This window comes from Dasypus novemcinctus, chromosome 16 (genome assembly GCF_030445035.2).
Source record: "Dasypus novemcinctus isolate mDasNov1 chromosome 16, mDasNov1.1.hap2, whole genome shotgun sequence".
NCBI lineage: Eukaryota > Metazoa > Chordata > Mammalia > Cingulata > Dasypodidae > Dasypus > Dasypus novemcinctus.
In genome coordinates this window covers 17,825,008-17,841,083 of record NC_080688.1, presented here as the reverse complement: position 1 = coordinate 17,841,083, position 16,076 = coordinate 17,825,008, and the positions used below count along the sequence as shown (strand labels likewise).

The window sequence follows — 16,076 nt, the reverse complement described above, 5'->3', positions numbered from 1 at the left end:
GGGGCGGGGACTCAACGCCCCACTGGCACAAGAGGTTTGCTTAATTACTTAATCAAGTAAACCTCTGGATCCAATATAATCTAATATGCCCAGAGGAAAAGTCTAGTTTACGAACATAATCTAATAATATCAAACTGCTATAGTAGGAAAAGAAGAAACCTTCCTAAACATGAGAAAGTATATTCATGAAAATTTAATAAGCATAATAGCAAATAAGGAAACACTAAAGGAGTTTCAATCCAAAACTAGAATAAGACAGGGAGGTTTGCTGTAACCACTATTTTTCAACATGGTTTTGGAGGTACTAGCTAAGCAATTAGGTAAGAAAATGAAATATTAGACTAAACAGTGGATGAGGTAGAATTATCTTTATTTGCCAATGATGCGATGTATGTTAGAAGGCCAAAGAAATTTTACCAAAAACAATAAACATTAATAACAAAATTTGTTAATGTGGTGCAAGATAAATATACCAGTATAAATAGTTTGCTCTATCCAAGTAATAAGTTAGAAAAGGAAATGTGAAAAAAGAATCAACCTCCCATTTAACAATAGGATAAAATTTGTGAAATACTAAGAATAAATTTAACAACACCCATGTGAGGAAAGCTTTAGATCTTATTAAAGCTCATAATGACACAACGTAAACAAATGGAACAACATACCATGCTTCTGTATGAAAAACTATTCGATAGTATAAAAGCTAGTTCTCTTCCAATTCTTTTAAATTCCATTACAATGGTTGCTTAGTGCTATTTTTGGAATGAGTCTTAATCATTTTAAGTTCGCATGGAAGAAAAAATATCTAAAGTAGTTGAACATATGTGTAGAATGAAGAGGTGGGATTCTTACTGGATATTCATATAATGTTACACTAATTGGGAAAAAATGACATCTTATTTTCATGTGTTGGTATTACCTTGATCACAGATGAGGACAAGCGTCTTTTTAAAAGGTTAATTATCTATTTATATTTCTTCCTCTGTGATTGTATGATTACATCCTTTGTCCATTTTCTCATTAATTGGAAGATATTCCTCTTATCTTCAGTGTAATGACCTTTTGTCTGCTACATGTGTTGCAAATAATTTCTCCCAGGCTCGAGGTTTGTCTTGTTTCGGTTTCACACCGTCTTTGTTCCAAAGAGAAATTTTGCATTTTACTGTGGCTAAACATGCCATTGTCTCCCCTTTTCTGGGTGGGAAGTTGCTCAAAAGGGAGGTGGGAAGAAGCTGAAAACAAACTTCACCGAATTCACAATTATAGTTGGGGCTTCTACCTAGAGATGAGGCTGCGACTAGGAGTAGCCAGAAGTCTTAGACTTCAGTTGACTTCACGTTCCTAGTAAAAAGAAAAGAAAGAGACGGCGCTAAGAAGGGGAGGACAGCTGGCTGTGCCTTGGGCACGGCTCGGGAGCCTGGGCTCCGGAAAGGTCTGCTCTTCAGAAGAGGGCTACGTGTGTCCATCGTGGGTCTAGTGCCGTGTTCTCTGCGAATGAGCACTGTAAAAGCCTCCATCGTGGCTTAAAATACTGAAGTCTTTTAGGAGTCTCAGCTGGTTTTCATTTAACACCACGGCACATGCGTGACAAGTGAGACTGCAGGTCTGAGAGGCGCTAGGCAGAGGGTGGTCACTCCAGCTAGCTCATTTCAAGAAACAGGGCTGCAGCAGGGAGACACGGGTTCCGGAGTCAGACAGCCTTGCTGGCTGGTGGCCCGTGCGTGAGACCCCAGGGTCCCTCTGAGGATGTGCCAGCATGGTGACTAGCACGTCATACGTGCTCAAGGGACGGTAGCTGGCACAGCATTATTTTAACATATGGCCTGTTTCTTCCTCATGTACAGTAAGATGATTATCAGAATTCCCACCTTCTACTTTGATTTTCCACTGATACTTTGACATGCTATAAATACACACTGTCAGCTGTTGAAGTGCCAATTACTCTGCCTACCAGTTCACCCTGTCCTTATTTTAGGAACAAGACCAGCTGTAAGACTGGTGGAAAGGCAACTGATTTCTGGAACATGGGAAGGTTTTCAGATACCTTTCCATTGTCAGCGTAATGACGCTGGAAAGGTAAAGATTCAGGATTAATCTACTTAGTTTTGTTCCCTGGTCATGAATCTTCTGGGATTAAGCCTTAAGAGTCGTTTAGCGGGAATGGTTTTATGAATGCTTTTTCAAAAAAGGGGAAGGCATGGGGAAATGCACAAGCCATGTAGGTGGAGATTCTGGGGCGCCAAACACCAACTGTGCCCATGACACTGTTTTGTCCTGGGTGGTCTCGCCTGAGAAATTCCTTGCTCACCTTACTCTGAATTTAAATCTGGAAATGGCTAGCCAATATCTGCAGATGTATGATACACTTGTAGAGCTTCAGGCTCTAAGCTAGCTGGGATCTTACTCATGTTGTAGTAGGGTTTGTAGTTTGCAGTTTGTGTTTTTTGACTGGGGTTTCCACTTACCCCTGTCCTCAGAAGAATGTACACTGGTCTAATTGTTCTGGAAGACAATTGGGTAACATGAATTAAGAACTTTTTATAATATTTACATTCTTTGACAAATGTATTCAACTTCTAGGAAGCTGTTCTAAGGAAATAGCCAGACATTCTAAAAAAAAAAGTAAGAAACTTTTGGACTAGTGCTATTTATAGATGCAGAGAAAGAATGGAAACAACCTGAATGCCTGACAATAGGGTATGCCTGACACAGGTAAACAAATCATGGCACATCCATTGAAATAAAATAGCATTGAGGATTTTCAAATACGTCGCAAAGAATTCCGATGAACTGAGGAGATGCTGATACTATAATGTTAACTAAAACCGAGTAGGTGAGAAAACTTCTGCTGAGAGTTTGGGGCCGGGGCTGCCTTGCATGCCTCTCAGCGTGTGGGGCCGAGGGGCACATAGCCCGGGGCTGGCCTTTTAGATCTTGCCTCACTGGGGCTCCTTCTCCATCCCTTGGCAACAGAAACACGTTCTGTAGGGTCCACCGTAACGCATGAGGGTGGACAGGGGACTCGGCCCTGATGGACTGCAGGCCTGTTTCTGCTCTTGCGGCTTCTCCCAGGACCCCTGCCAGGCTTACTGGGAGAGGGGCACTCGTCACTGGGGGTGCTCTGCCTGAGAAGCAGGCCAAGCTGAAGCGCAGAGCCGGTGCACGGAGAGAGACAGAAAACAGAGGCACCTTCCTGAGATACTGGATCCAGACTGGGAATTCCCAGGCGCGGGGGCTGCCGCAGGTCCCGTCTCAGCCTCAGTTTGGGATGCGCTTTGTCATTTGCTGTCAGAGGACTCCCGTGGACCAGGGACTGGGGTTGCAGGTGGCACTTGTAGGCTGTTTGTAACCGACTGCTAAAACGAGTTAATACGAAACGGGCTTGCCCTTGGCAAACTCCTGTGCCCGGGACGGCGGCCGCTGACCCTGAGTGACGCCCACACAAGGCCAGCAGCTGCGCTTCGTTTGGGGGTCACCCTGGAGGGAGGTCTGGGCGGCTGGAAGCGCGCAGACAAGAAGGGTGCTGGGAGCCACGGCCGTGGGAATGGGCTCAAAGGACGGCCCGCCTGGCTGGGGAAGGAAAGCCTCGCGCTCTTGGGGAGTCGCGCAGAAGAGGGAGTCGGCTTGGTCCACGCACAGGGCACAGGAGGGCCGACGGGAAGGAGGCTGCCGACCCCGAGCGCCCCGCTCAGGCCTGGAAAGAACTTTCCAGAGCGCAGAGTGGTCTGCAAGGGCAGGGGCCACCCGGGGAGGCAGAGTTCAAGGAGAGGGGGGCGATCACTTGACAAGAGTGTGGTCGAGTGGCTTCTGAGCCTGCTTACTGTCAGGGGCAGCGCCGTGGAGAGGCTAAAATCCTGTAAGAAATGCAGCCCCGTCAGCTAGCACTTTGGGATGAGTTGGCAGATAGAACAAATTGCCTGCTTAACAATTCTGGCCTAATCCACCGTTGGCCTTGGTTCTTTTTTTTTAAAATTTTTGAATTTTTAAAATTTCTCTCCCCTTCCCCCTCCTCCCCCCCTTAGTTGTCTGTTCTCTGTGTCTATCTGCTGTATGTTCTCCTTTGTCCGCTTCTGTTGTTGTCAGCGGCACGGGAATCTGTGTTTCTTTTGGTTGCGTCATCTTGTTGTGTCATTTTCTCCGTGTGTGGGGCGACATTCCTGGGCAGGCTGCACTTTCTATCTTGCTGGGTGGCTCTCCTTATGGGGCGCACTCCTTGCGCGTGGGGCTCCCCTACGCAGGGACACCCCTGCGTGGCAGGGCACTCCTTGTGCACAACAGCACTGCTCATGGGCCAGCTCCACACGGGTCAAGGAGGCCCGGGGTTTGAACCGCTGGCCTCCCATGTGGTAGACGGACGCCCTAACCACTGGGCCAAGGACACTTCCCGGCCTTGATTCTTAATGGCTGTTTTTTTTTCCTCAATCACATCCACTGGCCGAGTCAATTGAAGGGGGAGTTCTGTTCAAAACACTGAAACGGAGTGAGCTTTGTAATTCCTACATCCCCATTTCTTCTAAGTCACATTTTGGGCCTGTGGGCCTTCCTCTGTCTTCAGTAGACAAGGAGTTTGTGGCCGTGGAGTGGTTGGCCCAGCCCTGAGATTCCACCTTTAGAATAAATCTCCACCGTGCTCCCAAGCTCACCCAGAAAATGCATGACACAGTGAGTGTGGGCAGTGACAGCCTCAAGCGCCACCGTTTTTTAAAAAGGGGAGCCTTCTCAGCTGAATCCTGTTTTGTGTGTGTGGACAGTCAGATATGACATTAGTAAACGTCAACCTGATGGACTGGGCTGGCAGCCACACCCCCAGGCTTGGGTGCAGTCCCTGGCCGTCCTTGTTCAATGAAGAAATGAAAGGTCATCAGAGGCTGCTGAGAACGTGCTGTCTACATGTCGTCTTCCAAATGGGGCTCAGAGAGGTAATGCTACTTGCCCGCATCTGCACAGCTTGCAAAAGGCCAAGCTGGGATTCCCGGCCCCCCGTTTTCTTCTTTCTATAACATGAGTCTTAAATGGAATGGTGAAAAAAAAAATTTTTCTTTTTGGAGGTACTGGGGATTGAACCCAGGACCTCATACATGGGAAGCAGGTGCTCAACCACTGAGCTACATCTGCTCCTCCAGATTTCTATTATTTTTTTTCTACACCTGGAGTCTACTTCTCAGGACCTCTGCAATTGGCTCCAGAAACATTCCTGGCTCAATAGCAACCCCTCTAGGAGCCCACTGGATAACTGCAGCCTGGCATCTGGGGGGCTACACATGTAGCCCCTTAAACAATCCTTCTCCCCACAGTGAAGAGAGATTTTTTTTTGCCTGGAGGGGGGCAACATACACCGTTTACCTGAACTAGGCAAGACACAACACATTTGGTTGGATGGTACTCTTGCAGACTTTTTTTAAAACTTATTTTTTAATTGTCTTTTTTTTTTAAAGATACATAGATCACAAAAAATGTTACACTAAAAAATATAAGAGATTCCCATATATCCCTCACCCCACCCCCCCACTCCTCCGACATCAACAACCTCTTTCATCATTGTGGCACATTCATTGCATTTGGTGAATCCATTTTGGAGCACTGCTGCACTGCATGGAGGATAGTTTACATTGCAGTTTACACTCCCCCCAGCACATTCAGTGGGTGATGGCAGGAGAGTTAACGTCCAGCCTGTGTCTCTGCAATATCATTTAGGACAACTCCAAGTTCAGAAAATGCCCCCACATCACACCTCTTCTTCCCTCTCCTGGTCCTCAGCAAATACTGTGGCCACTGTCTCCTCATCAGTGATACAATTTCTACCATTTTGCAGACTTCTTTTGTATTCATTCTCTGTAGCTGAGTTAGATGTGACCACAAACTCGGTGGCTTGAAATGAGCCACTTATCAGCTCCCAGTCCTGCAGAGCAGGAGTCTGGTGCAGCGGGGCTGGGGTCTCCACTTCGGCTTTTATGAGGTGGTAGTCAAGGTGCCAACCAGGGCCGGGGTCCCGCCTGAGGCTTGGGGTCTCTTCCAACCTCGGGTGGTTGTGGCGGAATTCACCTCCTTGTGGCTGGAGGACCGTGGTCCCTGTGACAGGGCTGGCTGCCGGCTGGGGGTGTGCTCAGCTGCCTCGCTTACCTTACAGCCCCCTCCAGTTCAAACCCAGCAATGCACTCGCTTCGAATTGCTCTCACACAGGGAGGTGGTCCCAGAAAGCGGCAGGGCAAATGGCATCACAGGCAGCCCTACAAATGATTTCTGTGTCAAGGGATGCAGTGGCCGCAAGGATGGTGATGAGCGAGGTGGACCCAGAACGGTGCCAAAACTTGGGGAGTGGGCCATCCCAAGGACTTACGGGTAGCCTCCCAGCTCTGTGGTCTTAGGGTCAGAAACTAAACGGAGCTGTCCTCCAGTTAACATTAATTTCCTAGACTTGGGAAGCGGATGTGGCTCAAGTGATGGAGCTTCCACCTACCATATGGGAGGACCTGGGTTCGATCTCTGGGGCCTCCTGGTGAAAAAGAAGAAGACAAAGCATGCCTGCACAGCAAGCCAGTGTCTGTGCGAGTGCCTGCGTGGTGAGCCAGTGCCCACACAAGTGAGTCACACAGCAAGATGATGACGCATCAAAAGAGAGACAAGGGGAGAGTCAAGGCGCAGCGCAGCAGAGACCAGGAACTGAGCTGGTGCAATTGACAGGGAACCTGTCTCCACATCAGAGGTCTCCAGGATCGAATCACAGTGAATCCTAGAAGAGAGAAAATGAGAAGAGAAGAGAACACAGACAGCAAAAAGAGCAGAGCGGAAGGAGGGGAAGAGGGGGAAATAAATAAATAAATAAATAATCTTAAAAAAAAATTTCCTAGACTCCTTGTTTCAGAAAGATCACATCCTAACTCAACAGTGTTTGCTACATTCATTATAACGTGTTACCATCAAGCCCAATCATTACTACATATTGATATTTCACCTTATTAAACACTCTACATACCTCCAGCATCTTCTCCACCTTCTCATCTCACATTCCATCTCCCACCAACCTACACTTCGTAGTCTGTAATTCTACTCACTGTACTTAGTTCATATCAGTGAGACTATACAATAGTCATCTTTTTGTGTCTGGCTTGTTTCACTCAACGTAGTAGCTTGAAGGAAGATAATATTGTGAATGTATAACAATGATTTTGGAGGTAGATGATGATACAAATACAGGAATGTTTTTCTATTACAGAATGTTAAGAATGTGGTGATACATGGGAAAAATATAACTAATATAACTTATAGACTATACTTAATAATATTATAATGGTTTTGTAGCAAAATCAAAGAAGGTGTTATATTAATGCTCAAGCTAAAAAAAGAATATGGGATTTGGTTTTGTGAGATATGGTGAGATATGAATATAATTAAGCATTTTTTTCTCTTCTTTATTTTCTTCATTAAGAAGGAGAACTTGACTATGCCATTTAACTAATCTGTGTTCATCAGTGTATCTTTCTGGACACTTGAGGAACAATTGAGTTTGTTCTTGGGATTAGATGAGATAAAAGTGCCTGGACAGAACTTTTTAGGAGTAATACTTCCATAACTTTTTTATTTGTTTTGTTCTTTTTTCTTTGTTTGTTTGTTTTTACTTCCATAACTTGTTGAGCTGCCTTTTGAATTTTATTTTACCTTTTGAATTTGAAATAAAGTTTGAATTTAAAAAAGAAACTAAACTGAATTATGGAAACAAAATAAAACTATGTTTCTTGCATGTCTGGTTTGTGGGCTGGGATCCATATATACCCTACATAAATAAAAAGAACGGGATTGCATTTCAGGGAAAATATGGTGCTGGCAGTACATGGACGTTTGGATTCAGAAGGCATGTCTGAGTGTGTGTATGTGTTACAGGTAGGGTCCTAAGTGTAGCAATACTAATAAACATTCATCTCTATCAGGATATACATACACATACATATCAACAATACTGATATATGATATATCCATACATATTTTTATATAGGGCTTTTATCTTTGACATTTGACATTCTGAGTAGTATGTGTCTTGGAGTAGATCTATTTGGATTTATTCTGATTGGGGTGTGGTGTGCTTCTTGGACATGAAATTTCATTTCTTTTGTGAGAGTTGGGAAATTTTCAGCTACTATTTCCTCAGATACTCTTTCTGTCCCTTTTCCCTTCTCTTCTCCTTCTGGAACTCCCATGACACATATGTTGCTGTGTTCTGTGTTGTCATTCAACTCTGAGTCCCTGCTCAATTTTTTCCATTATTTTCACTCTCTGTCCTTTTCTTTCTTCAATTTTAGCTGTTCTGTCTTTGGTATCATTTATTCTTTCTTCTTTCATTTCAAGTCTGCTCTTGTATCAAATGTGTTTTTGATCTCACCTATTGTATCTTTCATTCCCATGAGCTCTGTTACTTTTCTGTTCAGGATTTCATATTCTTCTTTGCACTTGCTCAATGTCTTCATGTTGCCATTTATCTCTTTAACCATATTGTCTTTCAACTCATTAATTTGGTTTTGGAAATTTGTGCACATCTCACTAAATAGTTCTCTCAAATTCTGCATCTCTTCCGGGGCTTTGATATATTCCTTTCCTTGGACCATGTCTTCTATTTTCTTAGTGTGGCTCATGGTTTTTTGCTGATGTCTAGGCATCTGATTAGGATGTAGTTTACTCAGATGCTTAATTTCTTCCTCTTTTGTAGGGATTTAGTGGCAGGAGGCTGTGTGTTACTCTGCTCTTTGATTCTTGGTTCGACCTCGATTGTTCGGATTGTCCTGCTGGTTGCTCAAAACTGGGCACTGGACCCGTAATTGGTTGTAGACTTGCTTCTTAGGGCCTTGGGAAGGGAGGCTACAGAAGCCAGAAAAAGCCTCTCCTACTTATTTTTAATTTTCTTGAGTGCACTTTCTTGTTCTGCCAGCAGATGGCACTCTTTTGCAGTTCTTAGTTCAAAGCCTGGTCAGAGTGTGTTTGTTGCACCACGACTGGATCAATATGATAGAGCTTCCTGCCTGGAGGCTAGAGCCTTGTAATTCAAACTTTCTCTGAGACAGTCTCCAGCCTTCTTCGGCAGCCCCTTCCCTTTTCCCAGGTGGGAAATGCCTCCACTCCCCTCTGAGTCCTCAACAATCAGTCCCTGTTAGAAGAGGACATTGGGAAGGTCATGTATCTTTAGCGCCTTGCTGGCTCTCAAGGCAAACAATGGTGCAGCCCCACCTGGCTTGGAAGGGCTGGTGGGACACAGGAGACCAAATACGTGGGGCAGAAGCAGGTCGCCTTAGGCTGTGTCCCTCTCTCTCCCCTTCCCTGGTGTTGTAGATCCTGGAGTGTCCTTTGTAGCCGCAGATGCAGAGGCCCAAGAATTCTAAATCAGCAGCCGCTGGTTTTAACTCGCGGCTCTGCCGTCGCGATTTCCCTCCTTTGTCCCTCTCTCCTCTGGGCGGTGTCCAGCCTTCGCCTGGTGTTCTAAACCCTAGAAGGTCTTTTTCTAGGTTGTTTCAGCCTGTCCCCTAGCTATTTTTTCTGGAGGAGAAGCGAATCCCATGTCTTTCTAGTCCACCATCTTCCCAGAAGTCCCTATATAGGACTTTTATACTTTTTACTTCAAGTATTTAATTCACTCATTGGTATCTGAAAGCTCAAACTTCAGCTAAACAGAGTATCATTCGTGGCTCTTGAGGCTTATGGCCTGAATTGGACTCATCAGAGAAATCCCTGAAGCACGGACCCCTGGACACAGAATGAAAATCGCACTCTGCCTTCAACCCTCCAGGTGAAACCAGATTAAAAAGAACACCAGAGGCAGCTTCCGAGGGAAAATAAATTTACCGAGCGGAAATACACTACTTGGTCTTCAGCCAGGGTGTGTATGGGCAAACGCGCCCCAGCTATTCTTCAGGCATTCAGGAAAACGGGTTAAGGTCTTGGCTGAGAGGCAAGAAGGGACCCTGGCCAGGGGTTTCGGGTGTTTCTGAACAGTGGTTCCTCTCCATTCTTCCTGCGTCTTAGAGAGGCAGCCCTACGGCTGAACGGGCCCGCCTCACAAAACCCATCTGCATCCGAGAGATCCTTCTCGCCAAAGCTTTTAAGTGAATGTATAATATAACCATAAGGTGAACTTCCCTTACACGTACAGGTAATGAGTTTTATATATACATATAGCCCTGCAGTCACTCCTGGGTTACAGTATAGACCATCTCCAGCATATCTCCCACCGCCCACCCCATTGTAAGGTTCTCTTTTATCTCTTCCCACTTAATACCATCCAGAGGAGACCACTGCTCTAACTTCCATCACCATCGATGAACTGTTGCCCGTCTTGAAACTTCACATAAATGAGATCACACATTACCATTTGTGGTCATTTGGAGCGATGGCCCCCCCGGACAAAGCATGTTCTTAAGCTTAATCCATTCCTGTGGGTGTGGACTCTTTGTAAGAAGGACCTTTTGATGAGGTGACTTCAGCGAAGGCCTGGCTCACCTCAGTCACGATGCTCTTAATCCTATTATAGGATCCCTTTAAAAGCAGAATGAAATTCAGACACGGAGAGAGAAAGCCAGGGGAAAAAGCAGCTGAAGGTCAGCAGAACCTGGACGAGCAGGGAGAGGCCAGGAGGGGCCACCACGTGCATTGCCACGTGACAGAGGGGCCCGGGGCCAAGGAGCACCAGCAGCCAGCCCCAGAACGCCGCCGTCTTCGGGAAGAAAGCATTGCCTTGGCGAGGCCTTGCTTTGGACTTCGCCTGGTCTCAAAACCGTGGGCCAGTAAATTCCCATTGTTCAAACCAACCCATTGCATGGTAGTTGCTTGAGCAGCCACGGAAACTAAAACACCCTTCCCTCGCGCTCGTCTTCTGCCGCTCATATACGCTTCTGTGGCCTTCATCTATTTTGTGTGTTTTTGAACAGCGGTGTCATCTTCCACTGTATGAGCAAACCACAGTGTATTTACCTTTATCCCCTGACGGGCATTTGGGTTGACTCCAGTTGTTTTTATTTTAATGAATGAAGCTGCTATGGCCATTCTTGTGTGGGTCTTCGGTGGACACATGCAGTCGTTTCTCTCCGGCCCCACGGGGAGTGGAGTTGCTGGATTGGAAAGTTCCAGGTTTTCCACGTTCTTGCTCACACTTGGGATTGTCAGTCTTATTGATTTCAGCTGTTCCAGTGGGCATCTTACTTCATTATGGTTTTAACTTACAGTTCCCTAATGAGTTCTGTACCTTTTCATGTGCTTATTGGCTCTTTAGCTATCCTTTTTTTTGAGGGGGGTGGGTAAGAGTACCTTTTCTAGCCATTTTCCCATGTTTTATTGAACACCCTCCCTTAAAGAAGGCTGGAGAAGGGGTCATGCTCTCCACAAGCACACCACCTCCAGCTGGGACAGGCAGGTACAAAGGTCCAGGGTTCTGCCACCGGTTTAGGCTTCCATCAGAGCACCAGGGCCGCTGGGAGGGCCATGGGAGAAAGGGTTCATTCTAGGGATTGGCCCTTAGGCCATGGTGGGGCGCTGGTGTGCAGCCTGGAGAAGGCTGGCGCCTCTGCATGGGGTAGCTGGAAAGGAAACCGGCCATGAAGTGGGGAGAGCAAGGTCAGCCTGGAACCATGAGGACGGACAAGCCACGCAGGTCTTTTGCCGCCTTCGACCTCAGCGGTGCGGGTGACGGGCAGGACTGCGTAAGGGAGCTCAGGACAGAGGCGCCTGCACCCCTGCTCCTTTTAGGCCTGCTTGCAAAGGTCCCGTCAATCTCTCCCACGGCCAAGCCTTCCCTGGAACCCCGAGGAAGAGTATCCCAGGAGGCTCAGGTCCCGACGCAGTCCCCAGGGACCCTGTCCCTGCTTGTGTGGAAGAGGGAGGGCTTGGAGGGAGCCACAGTATAGGCAATGCCGCGCAGAGACAGCCCCGGTCGGTGGGGACAGGCGCAGCCCAGTTCAAGGCAGGCCTGAATGCCGTCCGCTGTGCTGGGCGTCGGAGGCTGCCAGTCCAAGAGGCAGCGGCTTGGGCTGCTGGGGCCTCACCGCCGAGCTGCCAGGGCCTGAGGGCGGCTGGTGCACTTTTAGGAGGCTTAGTGCACCTGAACCCTTGAGAGTGATTTGAAAACACACGTCCTGCTTGGAAACGGTCCATCCTGTTTGTCAGCTGAAGCACAGATACACACCACCGTGTCTGGGCGGCTAGTCTTTGAGATGGTTTTATTTTTTCTCTTCCTACATTATTTCCTTTTCTTTCCCTCCCCTTCAGGGAGAGAGCAGGTACCGTTTCTCGTTGCCCAAGGGAAGTATTACAGCAAGGCAGAAAACAGAAGTTGCCTGGAAAACACTCCGCTTTCCATCTTTTGTGATTTTAAAGCGGATTCCTTAAGGAGGAGTGAGATGCGTGGGTCCTGGAGCAACGGGGGCAGCAGATCCCAGCGAGGTGTGCGTGTGCAGATGGGAAAAGGGCCAGCCCCACTTCAGATCCCACAACACAGGAATGATTAGCTCCAATGTGCAGGCTGAACCTGCTGTGGGGTGGTGGTGACACAGTGGCATGTGGGACAGGCCACTCTCTCCTGGGGCTGCCCACCCATGAACTCTGGTCCTGGGCCCCTCACCAGACTGAGGCTCCCACTTCCCTTGCACCAGAAATAACTGCAAAGCAAGCTTCTTTCTCTCGCTTCCTCTTCTCCACTTCTTATTTATATTAGAGGGTACAAAGAGTAGGATGGGTCACTTTGGATACTTCAGGTTTCATCTCAATGTAATGCACGATATCCAAACAAGAGAATTATAGTCTCTGATTCACATTCATCTTGTGGTCCCTTGTGGCCCTCGGTCTTTAACTATTGCTCATGTTCGTCCTTTCTGTCTGTCTCTTTAGGTGACCCACTATCTACCTTCTTCTATGGACTAAGTAAGGTATGTTATAATCGACACATAAACTCAAATGGATTTACTATTAGCAGGAATTTTTTTCACCTTCTCACCCCTCGAAGACAATTTCAGTTACTTTTACTGAGTTTGGGGATATTTTACTTCAATGCTTTTTTCTTTTCTTATCCCTATACTAGGTTTACATTCATTCCACAAATGAGCCCTGAGTGAGCACTGGGAACTCTTTCCGGTGCTGCGGATACAAACCCTCCACTAGTGGGAGCAATTAGACTTTCACCCTAGGCTCCTGTATTGAATGCTATAGGGAACAGCCAGGTAAAGCTGACAAATCGTGGTGAATTTTGCACAGAGCAAGTATCCATCTAAATACCTCCACCTGTAACTAGTGAGTGTGTGGGTTTTGGAGGGGTGGAATGGGGGAAAAGCTGAACGGAAAACACCGGAAATGGGTTCTTCCCCTGGCTATTTTCCAAATACGGGTTGAGCTGCAGTATCAAGTTATAAATTAGAGAAGAGAGCAAGAAAAGGCAATGCATGATTAACATTCATAAGTGGGCAAGTTGAGGTTAAGCTGTTAAAATTGGGCCCTCAATATGCAAGATTAAATTATGAAAAAGTGAAATGAAGAACAAATTGTTTCTGAACTTGGGGGAAATTTTTTTTTTCTTTTTCACTGGGCATGGGCAGTTTCTGGCTTAGAAGGAGAAAGCCACTTCACTTTCCACGCAAAGAGGGCAGGAACAGTTGCTCCCAACCCCATAGCAGTAGGTGCCACTGCTAATGTGGTATGCATTGACTGGTGCGTTCAACCAGCATGTCCAAACCCAGATAACCTGTATCCAGCCCCATCCGCTCACTGCTCAGCTCAAAAGGCTCGCCCCTAGCAGCCAGATGCAATCTTTTCCCACTGGTCCAAAAGCTCCTCCCATAGACCGGGCTTTCCCATCGTGGGCAGCCCGCCCCGGAGCGGCACAGGCGGAGCCAACGAGCCGAAGTTCGAACTGCTGCCGGCAGGGCGCAGTGTGGCTCACCTTTCCCGTCCGAGCTGCCTGGGGACAGAAGGGGTTTTAACCTACATCTCCTCTGCTCTGGGGACAAGTTACCAGGGCCTAATTAGCCTCAATTTTCTCACCTGTAAAATGGGGGACGGAACAGCTCACACAGCGTCACTGAGACGAGGTACGGGTGGACAGGGCTAAAGGCCCCGCTCTCTACAAACCGTAGCAACTATTATCATCGTGCACTACCTGTGCGCACTGATCAGACTTTACGTGGTAGCAATTTTCCACGGTCGAGGAGAGAACGCTATTTAAGGAAGGCTGGATTAAGCCTACATTTCATTTTTACAGTTGCCGGCAGTTAAATCGCAGACTGTAGGAGCCGTTCTTCCCTGCTCCCCGGAACGCCGGGAGGTGCTGCGCCCCGTTACCGCTGTAACTGCCGCTCGGGTGGCCCGAGCCTCGGCCCCAGGTGAGCATGTGGTGGTGTGCCCGCAGGGCTTCCCGTACGCAGGGGAGGCCTCTGATGACTGTAATAGGCTCGGGTCAGAAGGCCCACGCGCCAGGGCTGTAACCGAGCCCCGCACTCCCGGCGGCCCGTGGCAAGGCTTGTACTTGTGGAGAACAAAAGGGCTCAGTTTCTGTGCTCAGCGGAGCCCAGCGCGGGCGGGCTGGAAGGGTCGCCGTGGGAGCAAAGCCTCGACCCTTCCAGTCTGGGGCCACTCTCCCTCCAGCGGGTGGGGCCCTCGGCCTCGCAGCCTCCGGCCAGTGCGCGGCGCCGACCCCTCGCGGTCCCACTTAGGAGCTCGCGCCCTACTGTGCGTCGGCGCCCGAGAGGGGACCCCGGGGCCTGGGCCCCATCGATCCAGAGGGCGGGGAAGTGGAGGCTGGAGGGACCCCGAGCCCGGAGGAACGCGAGCCCCTCGCGGGAGTTAGGGCGGCAGGGGTGGGGGGCGTCCGGGGGAAGTAGACGCGGTCCCGGCGCACCGCGGCGCGGCGGAGCCGGGCGGGGGCCAGCAACGCGCACCGCCCGCCGCCCGGGGCTCCCAAGCGGCCCGCGCCGGCCCTGCCTGCGCCCGGGGAGCGGCGAGCTGCGGCTGGGGGCCTCCGGGGCCCCTCCGCGCCCACTGGGCAGCGAGTCCTGGGAAAGTGCGGGGGCGGGGTGCGGGGCACCCAGACCGGGACTCGGCTCTTAAAGCGGCACCGCGCCGCCGCACCCAGCGCGAACCCCCTCCCGGCGTCTGTCTGTCCACCCGGCCCCCCGGGCTGCGGGCGTTCCCACACCTACCCTCTGCTCCAGTGACATCAGGTGAGTGCGCCCGGGCGCGCCCACCTCGCCGAGGGAGGCGGACCTGCAGTGTCTGCTGCGGGGGCGACGCCTGCCCGAGTGAAGCGGCGGCGGCCGGGGAGGGGGGACGGGGAGACGAGTGGGGGAGGGGCGTGGGGACAGGACGCGCCTGGAACGGGACGTCCGGGAGCCAGCCCGCCGCGTCCGCGGGTGGGGGGGAGCGCACGTCCAGGTGGGGGCGGGTGGAGGGGGAGTGCACGTCCAGGAGGGTTGGCTGGGGGAGGGACCCCCTGGGGGGGGGGTAAGGACCGCTGGGGGAGGGCGTCCCAGCGCCGCGCCGCCCTGCCTTTCCTTCCCGCCACCGCGTCGGGTCCGTTCCCGGGAGGCTGGGAGTGCGCCAGGTCTGTCCATCCATCCGTCTGCGCCCGGGGTGGGCCGGGTGGGATGCCCAAGGGCGCGGGACGGCGGCAGCCCCGGCTCGCGCGGAGGCGGGTGGGAGCCGCTGCCCCGCCGGCGTGGCTGCGCGTTCTGCTGGGTCGTGGGCGCTGAAGCGGTGGTTTCCGACCCTCCCCCGCTGCCCCAGAGGCGGGGGGGGGGGGGGGGCGCCCACAGGGTACGCGTGAATTGCGCACCGCCCGGCAGGGGGCGGGGAGGCTGCTGCGCCAGCCGATTTCGTGTCCCTCGGGCTCTGGGTGGCCGGAGGCGACCGGGAGACCGGCGCCTTAAGGAGGGGCGCGATTCCCAGGACCTGCGGGGAAGTTTAGCCGGGAGGAAGGAGGGGTGGGCGCGGGCAGTCTGCACCCTTGCGCCTGCACCCCCACATCACCACCGTCTCTACACCCCCGCACCCCCGCCTCGCCGCCCCACACCCGCGGGGTGCGCCCCCGCCCTCTCACACCGGGGTCCTCCCAGCACCCC

The 16,076-nt window shown here is 50.2% G+C and overlaps 1 protein-coding gene, 1 long non-coding RNA gene and 1 other non-coding gene across 3 annotated transcripts in view; 1 reads left to right on the top strand and 2 right to left on the bottom strand.

Annotated features, from left to right (window-relative positions):
- Window positions 1-353: 353 nt before the first annotated feature.
- Window positions 354-15,690, bottom strand: LOC131273644 (uncharacterized). Its single transcript, XR_009180896.2, has 2 exons — window positions 15,159-15,690; window positions 354-6,730 (listed from the first exon to the last, which is right to left on the bottom strand). It is a non-coding gene; the product is annotated as an uncharacterized lncRNA (long non-coding RNA).
- TRNAG-CCC (transfer RNA glycine (anticodon CCC)) lies at window positions 5,044-5,118 on the bottom strand. Its single transcript has one exon. It is a non-coding gene; the product is annotated as a tRNA-Gly (tRNA).
- LDLRAD4 (low density lipoprotein receptor class A domain containing 4) overlaps window positions 13,892-16,076 on the top strand; it is a 460,618-nt gene continuing 458,433 nt past the window's right edge. Inside the window, exon 1 of the mRNA XM_023592136.3 lies at window positions 13,892-14,342. The gene's annotated coding sequence lies outside the window, so the exon portion shown is untranslated. The remainder of the gene's footprint in view (window positions 14,343-16,076) is intronic.